Source organism: Callithrix jacchus, chromosome 16 (genome assembly GCF_049354715.1).
Source record: "Callithrix jacchus isolate 240 chromosome 16, calJac240_pri, whole genome shotgun sequence".
Classification (NCBI taxonomy): domain Eukaryota; kingdom Metazoa; phylum Chordata; class Mammalia; order Primates; family Cebidae; genus Callithrix; species Callithrix jacchus.
Window position 1 is genome coordinate 26,149,653 of NC_133517.1, and position 19,481 is coordinate 26,169,133.

The following is a 19,481-nucleotide window of genomic DNA, read 5'->3' on the forward strand; positions in this document are numbered from 1 at the left end:
CTAAAATCTATATGCAAATATATATTACTTAGAATAGGCAAGGCAAACTTGAGGAAGCACAAGCTGAATGACTTACACTGCTGGCTTCAATATTTTCTATAAAGCTACACTAGTTAAGACAGTGTAATATTGGTGTAAGAATGGACAAACAGATCAATGGAACAGAATTGAGAATTCAGAAATAGGCACCCAGATTTATAGTCAATGGATTTTGTACAAAGTTGTCAAAGAAATTCAATAAAAAAAGAGGAAAGTCTTATCAATAAGTAGTGCTACAACTAGATATCAGTATGGAGAAAATATTGACCTTTTACCATACCCAAGAATGAATTCAAGATGAATCACAGACTTAAATGATAAAACCCAAACCATAAAGCACCTAGAAGGAAACATGGGCCATGCTTGTATTCCAAGCACTTTGGGAGGCCAAGGCAGGAGAATGGCTTGAACCCAGGAGTTCAAGACTAGCCTGGGCAACATAGTGAAACTCCATCTCTACAAAAATTAAATAAAAAATAAGCCAGGTGTGGTGGCACACACCTGTAGTCCCACCTGCTCAGGAGGCTGAGGCAGGAGATCACTTGAACCTGTGAGGTTGAGGCTGCAGTGAGCCATAATCACGCCACTGCACTCTAGCCTCAGCAAGAGAGCAAGAACCTGTGTGAAAGAAAGAATGAAAGAGAGAGAGAGAAAGAGAAAGAAGAAAGAAAGAGAGAGTGGCCAGGTGTAGTGACTCATGCCTGTAATCCCTGCACTTTGAGAGGCTGAGGTGGGCGGATCACTTGAGGTCAGGAGTTTGAGAGCAGCCTAGTCAACATGATGAAACCTCGTCTCTACTAAAAATATAAAAATTAGCTGGGCATGGTAGAGCATGCCTCTAATCCCAGCTACTTGGGAGGCTGAGGCAGGAGAATTGCTTGAATCTGAGAGGCAGAGGTGGCAGTAGCTGAGATTGTGCCACTACACTCCAGCCTGAGTGACAGAGTGAGACTGTTGTCTAAAAAAGAAACAAAAAAGACTGACAATATCAAATATTGGGGAGAATGTGGAAAATTGCAACTCTCATTCTTTGCTGGCAGGACTGTACAAACATCTTGGAAAACAGAAACTTCTTATTAAAGTTAAGCATACACAATTCTACCCAATAGTTCTCTAAGATATTTTTCTAAGAGAAATGAAAACAGATGTTCACCAAAAGATTGTATAGAACATTAATAGGTGTTTTATTCATGATAGTGAAAACCTGAAAACTAATTTCCATCATCAAGCTATGTGGAGGAACAAAGTGAAGTATATTCACATAATGGAATAGTACTCAACAATATAAAGGAACAAATTACTGAAAGAGGCAACAACATGAATGAATTTCAGAAGCATTTTGCTAAGCAAAAGTAGTCATATGAGTGCATTCTGTACAATTCCATTTGTACTAGAATACTACAGGAGCAGGCACAATGACTATTGTAATGATGAAAGTTGATGCCAGGGTTGTGGGGGGTGCAGACTGACTGGAAAAAGGGAAGATAGAATTTTGGAGGGATGAAGAAATAATCTGGGATGATGAATATGGATCTAGATGATAGTTACATTTTGACAAACTATTGTCAAAAATGTATTGAGTTGTACCCTTAGGATTTGTGTAGTTTTCTATTAACATATGCAAATTATACCTAAACAAAGTAGTATTGGCATTTAGAAAGTTGAGTGAGAAGGAAGTTCCCCAATATAAAGAAGTATATATACAAAAAAGCCTATAACAAACATTGTACTCAATGGTGAAACATGTATAGCTTCCCCCTGAGATTGGGAAAGAGAATTTCAAATAGTATGTCTAGTATTACCATTTGTATCCAACATTGTACAGGCAGTTCTAGCCAATGTGATAAAAGAAAAAAAAAGGTATGAGGATTGCTAAGGGAAAAATAGCATTATTTGCAGTTGGCATGAATGTTTATGTGAAGAATCCGAAAGAATCTACAGACTATTATAATTAAATTTAATAAGATCTCTAGAATGGGAGGTCAGTATACAAAAATTAATTGTTCCTACATATTAGGAACAATTAGAAAATGAAAATTTGGGCCAGATGCGGTGGCTCATGCCTGTAATCCCAGCACTTTGGGAGGCTGAGGCGGGTAGATCACGAGGTCAGGAGATGGAGACCATTCTAGCCAACATAGTGAAACTTCGTCTCTACTAAAAATACAAAAAAAAAAAAAAAAATTGCTGGACATGGTTGCGCACACCTGTAGTCCAAGTTACTTGGGAGGCTGAGGCAGGATAATTGCTTGAACCCAGGAGGCAGAGATTGCAGGGAGCTGAGACTGCGCCACTGCACTACAGCCTGGGTAACAAGGTGAGACTTCATCTCAAGAAAAAAAAAAAAGAAAGAAAGAAAAATGAAAATTTGGCATGTAAATTGAAAACTGTTTGGCAACATCCATTAAAGCTGAGCATGGGCCAGGCACAGTGGCTTACACCTGTAATCCCAACACTTTGGGAGGTTGAGGCGTGTGGATCACGAGGTCAAGAGATCGAGACCATCCTGGCCAACATGGTGAAACCCCGTCTCTACTAAAAATACAAAAATTAGCCGAGTGTGGTGGCATGTGCCTGTAGTCCCAGCTACTCAGGGGGCTGAGGCAGGAGAATCGCCTGAACCAAGAGGCAGAGGTTACAGTGAGCTGAGATTGCCCATATGACAGAGCAATTCCCCCCACTGCAAAAAAAAGAAAGGCTGAGTATGTTTCCTGGATGACCTAATAATTCTACTCCTTAGTATGTATTCTATAGAGTTCTTCAACAGAAGAATGAATGAATTACAGCATTTTTGTTCAATGGAATACTATACTGAAAGGAAAATGAACAAACTGTAGCTTCACACAATAACATCTATAAGTCATATAGAAATCACCTTGAGTAAAAGAAAGCAGATACAAAAGAACACTACTGTATGATGCTATTTACAGAAAGGTCAAAGATGACAAAAGTAATCTACGGTGATAGATACCAGGACAGTTGTTACCTTTTGCCGGGTAAGTGGGGCCTAGGAAGGCACATGAGAGAGACTTGGGGATTCTGAGAATATTCTGTTTCTAATCCAAATGGAGCTTACATAGACATGTTCATTTTATGAAACATTTGTGTATAATTTATTCATAGTATTCAAATGATTTAGGTACCTATGTATATTACACTTCGATTTTTAAAATGTTATTATTGTTTGCATTTACTGAATCTCCCTCCCTAACTAGACTGCAAACTCCCTGAAGACAAGGATTATATTTTAGATTTCTTAGCATCCCTCACAGATTTTAGCACAGCTGCTTCATAAAATATTACTTTACAGCCAGGCATGGTGGCTAGCAGCTGTAATTCCAGATACTTGAGACCTGAGGTGGAAGGACTGCTTGAGCCCAGAAGTTGGATCAGCAGTGAGCTATGGTCACACCACTATACTCCAGCCTGGGCAATGAAGTGAGACCTCATCTGTCTTAAAAAAGAATAAAAATAGAAAATAAAAGGTTACTTTACAAAAATAAGCTGATATAGTTGCCAATAAAGTTTGTTTAATTTTAGTGTTAAGTACAAAAAATAGTTTTAGTGTAAGTACAAATAATAGTAAAACAACATTTATATAGGTAAATATATAAACTAAAGATATATAAAATCAATTTAAGTATTGACATTTTGTCTAAAGATCTCTTTTCTCTTAGTTTATCTCTAGTAACTCCAAAAGAAAGCTCTACATATCTATTAAAAGTAGAATCTATACTCAGGAGGCTGAGACAGGAGAGTTGCTTGAACCCAGGAGGCAGCGGTTGTAGTGAGACAAGATCGTGCCACTTCACTCCAGCTTGGGAAACAGAGCAAGACTCTGTCTTAAAAAAAAAAAAAAAAAGTAGAATCTAATAAATTAAGCCCAGTGTGAGAATCATATGTCACTTAAATACTGCTAGTATGTAAAAACTGGAATACAGATAGACATAACACCAGGTATTGGCTTCACCTGACTTAACACCACTTTACATAAAAGTTCATGGTGGGCCAGGTACAGTGGCTCATGCCTGTAAGCCCAGCACTTTAGGAGGCCAAGGCAGGTAGATCATCTGAGGCCAAGAGTTCAAGACCAGCCTGGCCAACATGGCAAAACTCTGTCTCTACTAAAAACATAAAAATTAACCAGGTGTGGGGATGCTGAGGCATGAGAATCACTTGAAGCCAGTAGGCAGAGGTTGCAGTTAGCTGTCATGGTGCCACTGCACTCCAGCCTGGATGACAGAGTCAGATTCCGTCTCAAAAAAAAAAAAAAAAGATTCAGTTCAAATAGGCTGATGGAGCCTCTCTTAGAATAGAGACATAGGTTGTAGACCAGAATCTGAACCCATAATCAATGAGACAGCATTTTGTGTGTGTGTCTTTCTTATGCATAACGTAACATTTGCCATTTTAGCCATGTTTAAGTTACAATTCGATGGCATTAAATGCATTCACCTTGTTGTGCAACCCTCACCACCGTCCATCCCTAGAACTTTTTCAAGAAAATCTTCTGGACATGTAATTAAATGCATCTGGGACTCAATTTCATACCTGAGTCCTACATTTTTAAGATTCCATGCAGCTCTGAAACACTATATCCAGGAACTAAAGCACATTCAAAAAACAATAGACTCCTTTGGTTAAAATGCAAGAGTTTTTATAAAACCCTAGGTCCAGAGACCTATGTCGGTGTTCAGTTGCAGTTAGGATAGAAAAATGCCTTTGCAAAACAGAGTGCATCTAAATAATTGCTCTTTGGCCTCATTAGAAAAACCGTCTTCACAAGAATACACCCTTCACTTCTTTTGAAATAGGCTTTATAAACATGAACCACTTGACAGAGAATCTTACCACTGAACACCCATTCCAGCAATAGTCCCTGAGCTCTAAAATACAAAACTCTGTTTTTATTCAAAACATTTACAGAGTCAATCAATGTTATACTTTAATTAGTCCATTATTTATGAATGTCCTTTTTTATAACATCTTTGATTAAAAGCCTAGGCTCCTGGGTTGTTTGTTTTGTTTTCAGTTTTTCCCCCCAAATAATTATGAAGTTCCAGACACACAAATACCAGAGAAATTGCAGTTGGTCTCTTGCCCCACCCCCTGCCCTTTTAGATGATTAATGTCTAAGTTCTTAAACTGAGTGGTAGGTATGTGAATATTTATTATTCCTTGTATCTGTCATACATGTTAAAAATATTTTCTCAGTATATATGGTATTTAGTTTAAAAAGTTTAAATTTCTTCTACAATACCTGTTTTATTTAATCACGTTCTTTTCTTATAAACCAACAAAAGCTAACATTTAGACCCTGCTTTTCTTTTAGACCAAGTTTTAAAATAAATTACTAATATTGGGTACTTTCTCGTACACTTTGTCTCTGAATTACACATGGTCCACTAACCACCACCTAAGACTGACAATACTCTTTCATTACTAAACTCCCTTCTCTTTCTGCCTCCGCCTGGACTCTTCTCTTATTCTCTTTCCTCTTCTCTCTCCATATTGTGGGCTTTGCAGCCGTTTCTCTCCCTCTTTAATAGTGGTTTCGTTGACAATATCACATTGCCTCATATCTGAGTTCTGCCTCTCTCTGGAGATGATTGTTTTTCTTGCTCTGGAACCCTTGTTGTCATCCCTAAGATAAAATCCCAAGCCCAGGTGACTTTGAGTATTCCCCAACAGGGCAACTACATTACCCTGAGATGTGCCATATTCATCTATACATGTTTAGCAGAGTCCCCATCCAAGTGAAGCATAGTTTTCCACAGAAATGCATATGACGGTTATGTTCTATTACCAGTACTGTACTATTACTGATGTCACAGGTATTAGAAGGACAGGTCTCAGAATTTAAGCCCCTCCAAAACCTTGTTTCTATAGAAAAACACGCTTTACTTCATCACCAATCAATTAAAAAGTAAACTTTGGAAATAAGTGCACGAAGATTGTTTGTGCTTTCCATCTAAGACTTCAAAGCTTTTCATAAAACACAGTTTTTAAAAAAGGCTTTTTGTCACAACTAATAGTCACTAAATGACTTGTTATATTCATAACTAAGATGCATTTATTAACAACCTTTGACATGAAGCCCAGAAGATAATGCACAAAATGACTGAAAAAAAAAAAAAAAAGATTGGGCTGGGCATGGTGGCTCACGCCTGTAATCCCAGCACTTTGGGAGGCTGAGATGGGTGGATCAGGAGTTTGTGACCAGCCTGACCAACATGGTGAAAGCCCATCTCTTCTAAAAATACAAAAATTGGCTGGACATGCTGGCAGGCACCTGTGGTCTCAGCTACTCGGGAGGCTGAGGAAGGGAAGTTGCTAGAACCTGGGAGGCAAAGCCTGAGCCTAGATTGTGCCATTGCACTCCAGCCTGGGAAACAAAGCGAGACTCCATTTCGAAAAAAGAGAAAAAGTTAGGATATGCTTCTTTCCATTTATTAATTCAGTGAAAATTTGTTTAGTTTCTACTCTAGTTCAAGTACTGGAGGCTAGGCATGTTAGCTCATGCCTGTTATGTTAACACTTTTGGAGGCCGAGGTGGGAGGATTGCTTAAGCCCAGGAGTTTGAGGCCAGCCTGGGCAACATGGTAAAACACCCATCTCTACAAAAAACTTTCTTCAAAATTAGCATTTAAAAAAAAAATTAGCTAATGATCATCTGTGGTTCCAGCTACTCAAAAGGGTGAGGTGTGAGGATCTCCTGAGCCCAGGAGGTTGAGGCTACACCATTGCACTCCAGCCTGGGTGACCGAGCAAGACTCTGTCTCAAACAAACAAACAAACAAACAAACAAACAAACAAACAAACAAAAAGTACTAGAGACCCAGTACTGAACAAACTCCTCTATCTGAATGAAATTTAGAACAAGTGTGGCACATGCTAGGCACTCAACAAATGTTTGCAGAGTGAGTGTGGCTAAGAAAACCATTAGAATATGATATTTTTGTTTCATAAAATTCAGTGAAATCAATGAACACAGGGGTAGCAGAATATAAGTTAGGCGGGGAAATTTTACAGCAATGAAAGTTAAAATACTTCCTATTCCTACTGAAGTCATGGTGGGTGGGAATATTGGGTGACCACAACCAGAAAGGCAAGACCTCTACAACCCAGATGCCTCTTACGTTGCTGAGAGCTGGTTAGGAGACAAGTGCCCTCCCACCACTACCTCTACACCTTTTTGCTAATTTTAACTTTGAGACCTAAGTTCATTTTCTCAAGTAATTTAGATTTATCATCCTCACTTCAAGAACTCTGCACCCACTTATAGTAGCATTTTAACAGAAGACAGAATTTTACCAAATGTAAGAGGCTTTAGTCCATAATAATTAATTGCACTTTAAATCCCATCTTCATAGATATTCATAATGTATTTCTTCTTTGTGATATTACTATGACTGCAATCCACCAAAAGCCAAACATTTGTGTATTAGAGTTCTCTAGAGAAACAGAAATTAGATATGTATATCTAATAAAGAGATTAATTTTAAGGATTTAGCTCACGCAATTGTGGAGACTTGAAAGTCCAAACTTTGCAAGAAAGGCCAGTAGGCTTGAAATTGAAGCAAGAGTTGATGTCATAGTTTTTAGTCTGAAGGAAATCTGGAAACAGAATTCTTTCCTTCTTGGGGGGCCTTAGTGTTTTCTCTTTCTGCCTTCAGCTGATTTAAATTTTCAATGAGCACTACTGATTTAAATGTTAATCACATCTAAAAAAGATCTTCAGAGCAACATCCAGACTGGTGTTTGGCCCAGCAACTGGGCACCACAGCTTAGATGAATTGACACATAAAATAAATCACCACAGACCATTACTTCTCCACTTGGAACCCTTCGCACCTTCTTAAGCCATACTTAATCTCCAAGTGAAGACAATAGCAAAGCCATACTTCTAACATGATACAACTATCTTGAGTGCAACCAAAAATACAATAACCCTTTTCTCAGAGGAGAAAGCAAAGTCCTTGAGTAATGTTCATTCTTCTTAACATCTTGTAACTTAAATATTACTATGATATTGTCTTAGTACATTAAATGCTGCTGTAACAGAATACTAGAGACTGGGAAATTCATAATGAACAGAAATGGATTGACTCATGATTCTGGAGGCTGGGAAGTTCAAGACTGAAGGGTCAAATTTGGCGAGGGCTTTTGTGCTTTATCATCCCATGGCAGAAGGGAAAAGAGAGAGTGAGAGAGTGAGAACAAAGCGTATGAAACTCGCCCTTTATAATGACGCACTCTTGCGGTAATAGCCTAATCACTTCTCATTAGGCTCACCTCCCAGCACTATTGCCTTGGGGATTAAGTTTCTAACACATGGTCTTTGGGGGACGCATTTAAACCACAGCAGATGTTAAGTTGATAATACTTGATGTAAAATCAATACATCTTATGTTATATGTTAAGGAGATATGGGAGGAAAGCAAAGAAGATATTCGTCCAATACACACATATATGCTTTCAAAGGAAATAAGGAAACAATTACCATCTTCATTTCTGTAAATGGTCATGTGGTTGTAGGTAATACTTAAAACTGTCTTCTTGGTCCTGGGCACAGTGGCTCAGGCCTATAATCCCAGCACTTTGGAAGGCTGAGGCAGGAGGATCTTTTGAGGCTGGGAGCTTGAGACCAGCCTGGACAACATACTGAAACCTCGCCTCTGTTTAAAAAACAAAAACAAGCGCTCGATTCGGCAGCCCATATACTAACATTGGAATGACACAGAGTAGATTAGCATGGCCCCTGGGCAAGGATGACAAATTCGTGAAGCGTTCCATATTTTTGAAACTTTGAACTACACACACACAAAAAAAAACTACCTTCTTTCATTATCCATTCTGTATTCCCCTGGCCCTCAACAAGCATGTCACTCAGCTAGTCATGATTGTTTACCTAATCAGGTGACTCAAATCTTCATTCATGGACAATCTAAGTAAGCCATTAGTAGTTGTGCCTGAACTGGGTTTTCGTTTTTCATTGATTTTACTCTAGGGTATGGCAGGACTAAGAGACACCCTAATAGATCTCCTGCATTTCAGTCTTTTTTGTATCTCCATCGTGTCATTGCAGACTAGTTTCCCTCGGCAATCAGAATCAACCATCCCAGCAGTACATTAACTCCCTTCTTTGCCTGCTAATTCAGAGGCACCAGAAAGCCAAAGTGGCCAGGCAGCAATCTTAACTTCCAGTTCAAGGAGTCATTGCTGTGTTTGCTAGTGGAAGAATTCTTCCCTTTGGAACTAAGACTTCTAGGTTAGCAGGACATAAAATCTCAGGAGTAGGAAGCAAAAATTTTGCTAGTGAATCAGTAGCATGGTAGTAATACTTCCTCCCTCCACTGTTCTGTCAAGCCAGAGATGCTTCAGGATGGTGGAGAACATGTAAGACAAGTAAATTTCACTTCCTACTGCACTTTACTTACCATAAAATGAGTTTCATGATCAGAAGCAATGCTGTGTAGAATGCCATGATGGTGAATAGGAGGACCCATTCTGTGGATAGCAGTCAGCCTCCTTCCCAGGGACTCCTGTCATCATTCAGTGAACTCATAAACAAGGTGACCATGAAGGCAATATAGACTTCCAGTCAGTGGATGCCACCGCTAAATTCTCAATCTGCCAGCAGCAGAGACCAACCTGAGTCTCCCATATGGCACCATTCCCTAATCAGCTAGCTACCTGGTGGCAGGTCGATTACACTGGACTGCTTCCAACATGGAAGAAGCAGCATTTATTCTGGTTATAGATACACCTTCCCTGCACAAAATGCTTCTGTGAAAACTACCATTTTAGACCACTTTGCTCAGAAGCACCATCTCTTTGCAATATTTTTCAAAAGAATATACATAGCACTGAAATAGTAGTGTTACAACAGTCTAACTCACTTTCTTTTGTGAACAAAAATCTAGTACTCTATTTGTAATAGATTCATTTTCATTAACTTGCTCTAAAATGCAAAAAAATCATATTCATAAATGACAATTGGTTATAAACATCATACCAGCCATGTGATATATCTGTAGTAATAAAGTGAGTGCTCGATTCAGTATGCTTTCCATCAGTGTATATAATGGGTTGTCAGTGCCAAGCTGAGAAGATTTGGATCCCCACAGGCATAATTTCAAGATTTTTTTATAGTATGGTGGAATTTTGTAGGATTTTATATTAAAAAAAAACTAGATACCCAGATTCTTTATTGAACAAACCCTCCCAGTGCTTTTGGCTTGGTTTCACTGTTGGCTTTTTCTTGATTTTTGCTAGGTTTTTCATATGTTAAATTTTAAGTAGGGACATTGTTGCAATTCTTTAAGGAGTTTTTATTTTCGGTCTGCTCACTCCTAAAATGATGTTTTTTAAATGAACCAAAAGGATTTATTTTATATACCATGTTTTAAATAAATAGTCAATGAAAATGTGTGTAATAGTATCTATTTTAAAGTACTATGCTATGATGTGTAATCTATTTTCATTAAAATTTGTAATTCTTTCCTTTCCTTCAAATATATCATTAACTTGAGATGATCTTAACTGCATTTTAACTGTGTTCTGGAGTGATTATGTTTTCTTTATGATGGGCTCTTTTATCTTTTTTTTTTTTTTTTGCCCTTTTTCTTGTCCCTACTTATTGTTTCTTTTCTATTCTTTGTCTTAATGTCTCTTTATCATATACTTGCCTTGCTTACTTGCTTTTTATCTAACTCTGTAACTCTTTTCCTATAATCCTAAATGATTTGTGTCATGTATCAAACTAAGTTTTTACTATATTTTTCACCAACTGTTAATTAGTTTTTGTCATTTTAAGGCACCCTCAAATGTGACTTTAATTTCAAATGAACTTCCCATTCACTATTGACATAACTATAATGTTTGTATACATCTAACTTTCCCATGACTTCCAATTAATCATGAACGGCTACAGTTTTTAAACTTGATTTACATATGATGCTATAGAAATATACTTTGTTAATATGCTTGAAATTAAATTGTAACATATTCCTTATTTGGGGAAAGCCTGTGCACATGCCTCTGTCAAGCCTATATGGCACCTTATTATATTTGCTTGAGTATTTTTTCTCCTGCTATTAGGTTGTAAGCCCCTTAAAAGCAGGAACTACATTTAAATCTCTAGTGTCTGGCACAGTGCAGGTTTTTAATGAATGGATAGTAAATAAATAAATGGATGGATGAGGACAAAGTTGTATAATTTCCATGGTCTTATCCAAAAAATACTTCCTCTGCCAGCTCCAAATGATACCCAATGCAGTTTCTTTCACAAAAGCCAAGTATTTTACTTTCCCAACTGGACTTATTTTACAACAAAAATACCCTTAGAAAAACACATTTATTTAAACCTATTCATCCAAGGCAGAAGTTCTTAATCTTGGCTGAAATTGGCTGAAAGTGAGAATCATGTCCCCATCACAGTAAAAATAAATTAGAAACACCAGTCCCCCCACCCCAGGTGAGTCTGGGTGTGCAGGAAAGCTGAGAACTACTATGCCAACTAAGAGAGAAGCAACTGATGGCGTGTTCTAAGGAGGATGAAAATGAAACGAGGTCTCTAATGGCTTAGTGGCAGAGAAGTTCTTTGCTGAGGGAAGTGAGGTGGGGAGTTTGAAGAGTCCAGTTTGCCCTTCAGGATGCTGGGGGTGGCAGGAGACACATGTGTTTGGTTTTGTTGTTGTTGTTTTTTGAGTCGGAATCTCACTCTGTAACCAGGCTGGAGTGCAGAGGCATGATCTCGGCTCTCTGCAACCTCCACCTCCTGGGTTCAGGCAATTCTCCTACCTAAGCTTCCCGAGTAGCTGGGACTACAGGGTCATGCCATCATGCCCAGCTAATTTTTGTATTTTTAGCAGAGACTGGGTTTCACCATGTTGGCCAGGATGGTCTCGATTTGTTGACCTGGTGATCCTCCTGCCTCAGCCTCCCAAAGTGCTGGGATTATAGGCGTGAGCCACCATACCTAGCCATAAGTGTTTCTTAAGGTATCTATTATTTTTTTAATTAAGGAGAAAAATTGTAAGTACTGTCAAAAGAGGTAGACTTTGAAGAGGAAAAATATTTAATTTTAAATTTTAAAATTAGGTCAGAGATTCCAACAAATGCTGATAAAATGTGTCTTTGAATTTTGGGGACTTTTACAAAAAATACCATTCAGGCAGGCAAACACAGCAAGTGTATTAGCTATACAGACTAATACAGTAAGGGGAAAGCCTAAAGAAGAATCAGAGTTGACATGACAGAACTTGAGAGAAGAAAAAATAATTCGTATTAGAATATTAATTCTTTAAAACCTTGACACAGTGGCTCACGCCTGTAACTCCAGCACTTTGGAAGGTCAGGGTAGGAGAATCTCTTGAGGCCAGGAGTTCAAGACTAGCCTGGGAAACATAGCAAGACCCCCATCTCTACAAGAACAAAACACAAAACAATTAGCCAGGTGTGGTGGCATGTGCCTCTAGTACTAGCTACTCAGGATGCTGCGGCAGGAGGATCGCTTAAACCTAAAAGTTCAAGACTGCAGTGAGCTACAATCTCACCACTGCACTCCAGCCTGGGTGACAGAGTGAGATCCTGTCTCAAACAACAAAAAAGTATTTTTAAAATTTGTGTCTATACAATAATAATTTCAACAACATGAAAACTATATATGACTGTGGATGAGGACTAGAAAAGAAGAGAGATATTAAATGACCGGCATGTTTAGGTGTATTAAACTTGAAGCTTGAAGTTCTAGTTCCTACTTTTCTATTAAGATGCTGTATATGTGGTGAGATTTGGGCTTCTGGTTAAAAGTAAAAACATAGGCTGGGCGCGGTGGCTCAAGCCTGTAATCCCAGCACTTTGGGAGACAGAGGCGGGGGGATCACCTGAGGTCTGGAGTTTGGGACTAGCCTGGCCAACATGGTGAAAACCCATCTGTACTAAATATACAAAAATTAGCCAGGTGTGGTGGCACGCGCCTGTAGTTCCAGCTACTTAGGAGGCTGAGGCAGGAGAATCACTTGAACCTGGGAAGCGGAGGTTGCAGTGAACTGAGATCACGCCACTGCACTCCAGGCTGGCAATAAAGCAAAACTCCATCTCAAAAAAAAAAGAAAAAGAAAAAAAAAAAGTAAAAATAGAAAAACAAGAAGAAAGAAAAGATGCTGTGTGTCCTCATGGAGATCTCTTCATTTCTCTGGGGCCCAAATTCCTTCTCTGCAAAGTTAGGGAGTTGAAAGCTTCAACTAAACTAGTGCTTCTTGCAAAGATCATCTAAGAGAGTGAAGTGTAGCCCATAGCTCAGAGCCAGGGCAACCTGAAGCACTCACTGCAAGTCCAAATTTTTTTGAAGTCTCATGTTTTGCCTTAAAGGTGCATGTCTTGGTACATGAATGTGAATTATTTCTCAAAATGCTGGGGTTTTTTGTTTGTTTGTTTGTTTTTGAGGCGGAGTTTCGCTCTTGTTACCCAGGCTGGAGTGCAATGGCGATCTCGGCTCACCGCAACCTCCGCCTCCTGGGTTTAGGCAATTCTCCTGCCTCAGCCTCCTGAGTAGCTGGGATTACAGGCATGCGCCACCATGCCCAGCTAATTTTTTTTTTTTTTGTATTTTTAGTAGGGATGGGGTTTCACCATGTTGACCAGGATGGTCTCGATGTCTTGCCCTCGTGATCCACCCGCCTCGGCCTCCAAAGTGCTGGGATTATAGGCGTGAGCCACTGTGCCCGGCCTGTTTTTTTTTTTTTTTAATGGGATCTCACTCTGTTGCCCAGGTTGGAGTGCAGTGGTGTAATCTTAGCTTACTGCAACCTCTGCTTCCCAGCCTCCCCAGTAGCTGGAACTACAGGTGTGCACCACCATGCCTGCCTAATTTTGTATTTTTGGTAGAGACAGGGTCTCAATATGTTGTCCAAGCTGATCTTGAACTGGGCTCAAGTGATCCTCTCACCTCCCAAAGTGTTGAGATTACAGGTTTGAGCCACCGATCCTGGCCAAAATGCTGTTTTTTTTTAAAAAAAGTTCATGAGCTTTTTATTACTTGCTGTTCTTTTTTTTTCTTTTAAATATACAATTGAGCCCATATTGTATATACAATTTTATATTCTGCTTTTTTCACTATCATATTTATCATATTTTATATATGTCATTAAAATATTGTTACCTTTCTTTTATTTTTATTTTTTCTTTTGAGATGAAGTCTTGCTATGTTTCCCAGGCTGGCCTCTAACTCCTAGACTCAGCTTCTTGAGTGGCTGGGATTACAGGCACTGCCACCATGCCCTGCTCATTGTTTTTCTTTTAAGAGCCATATAATATTCTGTTATATGGCTGTACGTAATGCATTAACCTTCTCCTGATTGGGATGTTCTTGCTAGAGCTCAATGTGTTTTCATCTCCATTATACTCCTTTCCCACCACTTGGCTCCGTGTAAAGGCTGAGCTTTCTTTATACTTTCTGGTTTTTTGTTTTTGAGATGGAGTTTCACTCTTGTTGCCCAGGCTAGAGTGCAATGACATGATCTCAGCTCACTTCAACCTCTACCACCCAGGTTGAAGTGATTCTCTTGCCTCAGCCTCCTAAGTAGCTGGGATTTCAGGGATGCACCACCACCCCCGGCTAATTTTTGTATTTTTAGTAGAAACGGGGTTTCACCATGTGGGTCAGGTTGGTCTCAAACTCCTGACCTCAGGTGATCTGCCTGCCTCGGCCTCCCAGAGTGCTGGGATTATAGGTATGAGCCACTGTGCCTGGCCTTTCTTTATACTTTCTAATTGAATCCTCTGAAGTGCAGGAGATCATAAGATGAAAATTTTTCTCTCTCATTGCTGCAGTGTGTGAAATGGCCTCTTGGTGATCTAAATTGTAATTTGTCATTTTTAGACCTCTCACCCTAAAGAGGGGGAAGGAAGAGAACATGACTGAAGGCTGACTCCACACAAGACTTCTGTAAAGGTTGTCACATGTCACCACCCAGTGAGGAAATGGCTATCCTACTTCATGGAATAATAAGTGGAGACTCAAAGGAATGAGTAACTGTCTACAAGTTGTTTGATCCACCCCAAATCTGTGCCAGGTGGTCCCAGGCAGCACACCGTGGTTCCATAACAGCAGTAGAGCCAGCGCAGGGTCCCTGACACCCTCAGCTAACCCAGTCTTCCCTCAGCTCCGATCTCAATTTCTTTTCTTGGCTGCACAGTGACCTTTCTTGTGATTACATCTTATGTTTTGATGAGGATCCTTAGCATACAGCAAATAGTTTGTTTTCCGGAGGATATATAAATGAAGGATCATTTAATGTTTAGAGCAGGAAGCAGAAAACTTTCTCTTTTTCTTTTGGTATATAAACTGTATTAGCAGACAAGGCCACAGACTTAGTGTTTCTTGGACACTGCCACTCAATGCCCACAGTGGCCAGTGGTCTTGATATGCTGGCTTCAGACATGAAGGCCCCAGAAGTAGCACAGCCCTCTACAGGCTGGAATCTTCTTCAGTTGCTCAAGGTCTTCATGGAGCTTGTTATCCAGACCATTGACCAGGACCTGACTATAGTTTCCAGCCTTTCCATCCTTCTGTCTGTTCAAGAACTGGTTGGGGATCTTGAATGCATGGAGTCTACATAGTGGCAATCACATGTTCCACCTCATCCTCAGTGAGTCCTGCGCTCTAGGTGAGGTCAGTGCCTGCTTTCTCAACACCACATGAGCGTATCTTCGATGCACACCCTCAGTGGCAGTGATGGCAAAGGCTATTTTCTGCCAACATAGATGTTGGTGTTGAGTACTCACAAAATAGGACTTTTTAGGGATCATGAGAGATAAGGCAGCACAAGTGGCGGCGGGCAGGCCTCCTGTGGAAATGCAAAGCTCTTCTGCAAAGAGCCAGATCGTGAATATTTTAGCCTTTGCAAAATATGTGATCCCCCTCCTAACTACTCAATTCTGTCCTTGTAGTGGGAAAGCAGCCGCCGACAATAGGAAACAATGGGTGGGCTGTGTTCCAGTAAAACCTTATTTAAGGACGCAAACGTGAATTTCATGTAATATTCATTGCTTACAAAGTGTTTTTCTTCTTTTGAGTAGTTTCCATCCATTTGAAGATGTACAAACCATCCCTAGCTCGTGGGCAATTCAAAAGGCGGCGTGGACATCATTTGCCAAGCACCCCACCTCCCAAATGGGTGCAGTGTTCAAATGTCCAGGCTGCTGAAGTGAGCGCCAGTCGCTCTACTAGGAGGGTTCTAAAGGACATACACAAACTGAGATCTCAGCCAATAAATTCCTACTTGTACATTAACATGTGCTGAGGGTAGGTGATAAGCGACGACAGAAATGCATCTTCTATTACAACTGATAATCTGAACTAATGCACTCTTTTTCTAAAAAATTTACTTATTTATTTATTTAGAGATGGAGTTTCGCTCTGTCACCCAGGCTGGAGTGCAGTGGCGTGATCTCAGCTCACTGCAACCTCTGCTCCCAGGTTCAAGCAATTCTCCTGCCTCGGCCTCCCAAGTAACTGGGATTACAGGTGCACACCACCACACCCCATAAATTTTTGTATTTTTAGTAGAGACAGGGTTTCACCATATTGGCCAGGCTGGTCTCAAACTCCTGACCTTGTGATCCACCCGCCTTGGCCTCCCAAAGAGCTGGGATTACAGGCGTGAGCCACCATGCCCAGCCAACTAATGCACTCTTAAAGATACTGAACATGTTTCAGAGCAAGCAAAATGTGTATATGATATGACACTATTTTGGTGACCAAAAAAGCATTTATACTAAAAGGAAACTAATCTAAGAAACAAAATAACTGCCTTTTAACAGATCAATGTGATTAATAGATGATAAGATATTACACTTTATATTTTTGATTTTTATAAAGCATCCATATAGTTCTATGAAATTGTACTGAAGAAATCAATTCAAATTGATATACTTACGGGCACTGGTACATAACCAAGAACTGACTAAAAGACCAGCAGAAAACCTGTCATGCTTTAATTTAAAGGCAAGCACTGTGAACTCTTTGATACCTGGCATGTTGTCAACTAGAAAGCTTTAGTGAGTGGTCCTTCGATCTACCCATTCAATATTATTTGATCCAAGTTCCTGGATGGCAAAGTCTATGTCTATGCATCTATTTGTTTTAAAATGTCTTCTGCCTCGTTCTATGCCCGACATGTAGTAAACTCAATAAATAGAACTAAAATGAATGAATGAATGAATGAATATGATGGTGAGGCTGAGACACTACAAAACTTTGAATTGGTTTTTGGTTTTGTTTTTTTAGAGACAGGGTCTTGCTGAGGCTGGAGTGCAGTGGCACCATCATAGCTTACTGTAACCTCAGCCTCCGGGGCTCAAAGGATCCTGCTTCAGCTTCCCAAGTAGTTGGGATTACTGGTGTGTGCCACCACACCCAACTAATTTTCAAAATTTTTTGTAGAGACAGGGTATCCCTATGTCGCACAGGTGGGTCTTGAATTCCTGGGCTCAAGCAATCCTCCCACTTTACCCTCCTGAAGTCCTAGGGTTACAGATGTGAGCACAGTAATACTAGTGTACCTGGCCTGGTTTTGTTTTTAAGCCAAAAAAGCCCAAATTACATTCATTATGTATTATATTCTAAAATTGTTAGAATATAGATATTGTGCCAAATTGTAATTCTCAATTAAATTAGTATTTTTAAAAAGTGAACTTCAAGTTAATAATAAATACCTTAATTCAGTTTTGAAGAGGAAAAATAAAGAGCATTTCATTAAAAAAGAGAAACTAGGCCGGGTGCGGTGGCTCACACCTGTAATCCCAGCACTTTGGGAGGCCAAGGCGGGCGGATCATGAGTAGAGACGGATCATTTAGTAGAGACAGATCACCCTGTCTCTACTAAAAAAATACAAAAATTAGCTGGGCATGGTGGTGCGAGCCTGTAGTCCCAGCTACTCAGGAGGCCGAGGCAGGACAATTGCTTAAACCCAGGAGGCAGAGGTTGCAATGAGCCGAGAATGCCCCGCTGCACTCCAGCCTGGCGCCTGGTGACAGAGAGAGAGAGAGATGCTATCTCAAAAAAAAAGACAGAGAGAGAGAGAAACTAGTAAAATGAGAGATAAAATGAAAATTAACTATGAATCTTTAAATATGTAACTTTTGCTTTAAAAGAAAGAGTAAGATATTATCAGATAATTATATCTGAGCATAACTAGGGATGTGTTCACATGAATGATTTACTAAAATCAGATATATAAGGTATGACACCTTCTCATTTACTCGTCTTAAAACTCTCTTTAAAGGCAGTTAAATTTTCTCAGATTATCTTTTAGTATGAACGCTTCTATTGGTCAGCATAGTAGTGTTACATCATTTAAATATTTTAGTACAAAAAAACCCCCAAGCAAATAGCTCGATAATGTGCTGCTTGAATGTTCTAAAAGCCCTTACAAAGTGTCTCAATGTTATAAAAATTGAGTAGTGATTTCCCACAATTTGTACAAGTAGTACTCCTTCTCCAAGCTTCCTGCCCCTCTTCAATTTCTCCCAACTTACTGGAGCCAACTATTTATGCTGAAAGTTGGCGGTAGGAGGAAGATGCCAGGAGAGGAGCTCTGTGGTCCCCAAATTTATGACATATGCTGTGTGATGTGCCTTTAACTTGATGGCAAGCCAGTGGTTTACATTCACTTTGTAGGAAGTCAAACTAGGCAGGGTATAACTGGATATTGTGGCCTTTCCAGCTTCATAAATTCAGTATTTTAGTTGGGTATGGATAAATGTCACAATGATATGCCATGAATGCCACAAAAATCAGTTTACATAAACCTGCCCTTAATGAGGTTGGTTGGTTGGTTTGTTTTTTGAGATGAAGTTTCCCTCTGTTGCCAGCCATGCAGTGGCACAATCTCGGCTCACCACAACCTCTGCCTCCTGGGTTCAAGCACTTCTCCTGCCTCAGCCTCCCAAGTAGCTGGGATTACAGGCGTCCGCCACCACAGCCAGCTAATTTTTTGTATTTTAGTAGAGAGGGAGTTTCACCATGTCAGCCAGGATGGTCTCAACCCCTGACCTTGTGATCCGTCTGCCTCAACCTTCCAAAATGCTGGGATTCAAGGGTTTTTTTAAGTAAAAAATGAAAGTCTAAAATTTTTTAAATTTGAATAAAATATACTCGAATCTCTGATTACAATGACATACAAATAAGGGAAAAAATACTGCGAAAATTAGCATTGTTCTCATGGCAGGATTGATAAGAATATGCTCTATTTCCCCCTCAAAGATCTTCTCAGAATACTTTTGCTGGCCAGGCATGATGGTTTCACACTTATAACCCCAGTGCTTTGAGAAGTTAACGTGGGAGGACTGCTTGAGTTCAGGAGTTTGATACCAGCCTGAGAAACGTAGAAAGACCCTATCTCTACAAAAAAAAACACAAAAATTAGCAGGG

General features: G+C 39.7%; 1 protein-coding gene and 1 non-coding gene across 2 annotated transcripts in view; one reads left to right on the top strand and one right to left on the bottom strand.

Annotated features, from left to right (window-relative positions):
* NCOA2 (nuclear receptor coactivator 2) overlaps positions 1-19,481 on the bottom strand; it is a 368,943-nt gene that overhangs the window by 310,265 nt on the left and 39,197 nt on the right. The gene's annotated exons all lie outside the window — the stretch shown is intronic.
* On the top strand, positions 8,739-8,841 carry LOC118148662 (U6 spliceosomal RNA). The gene has a single exon (XR_004735582.1). It is a non-coding gene; the product is annotated as a U6 spliceosomal RNA (small nuclear RNA).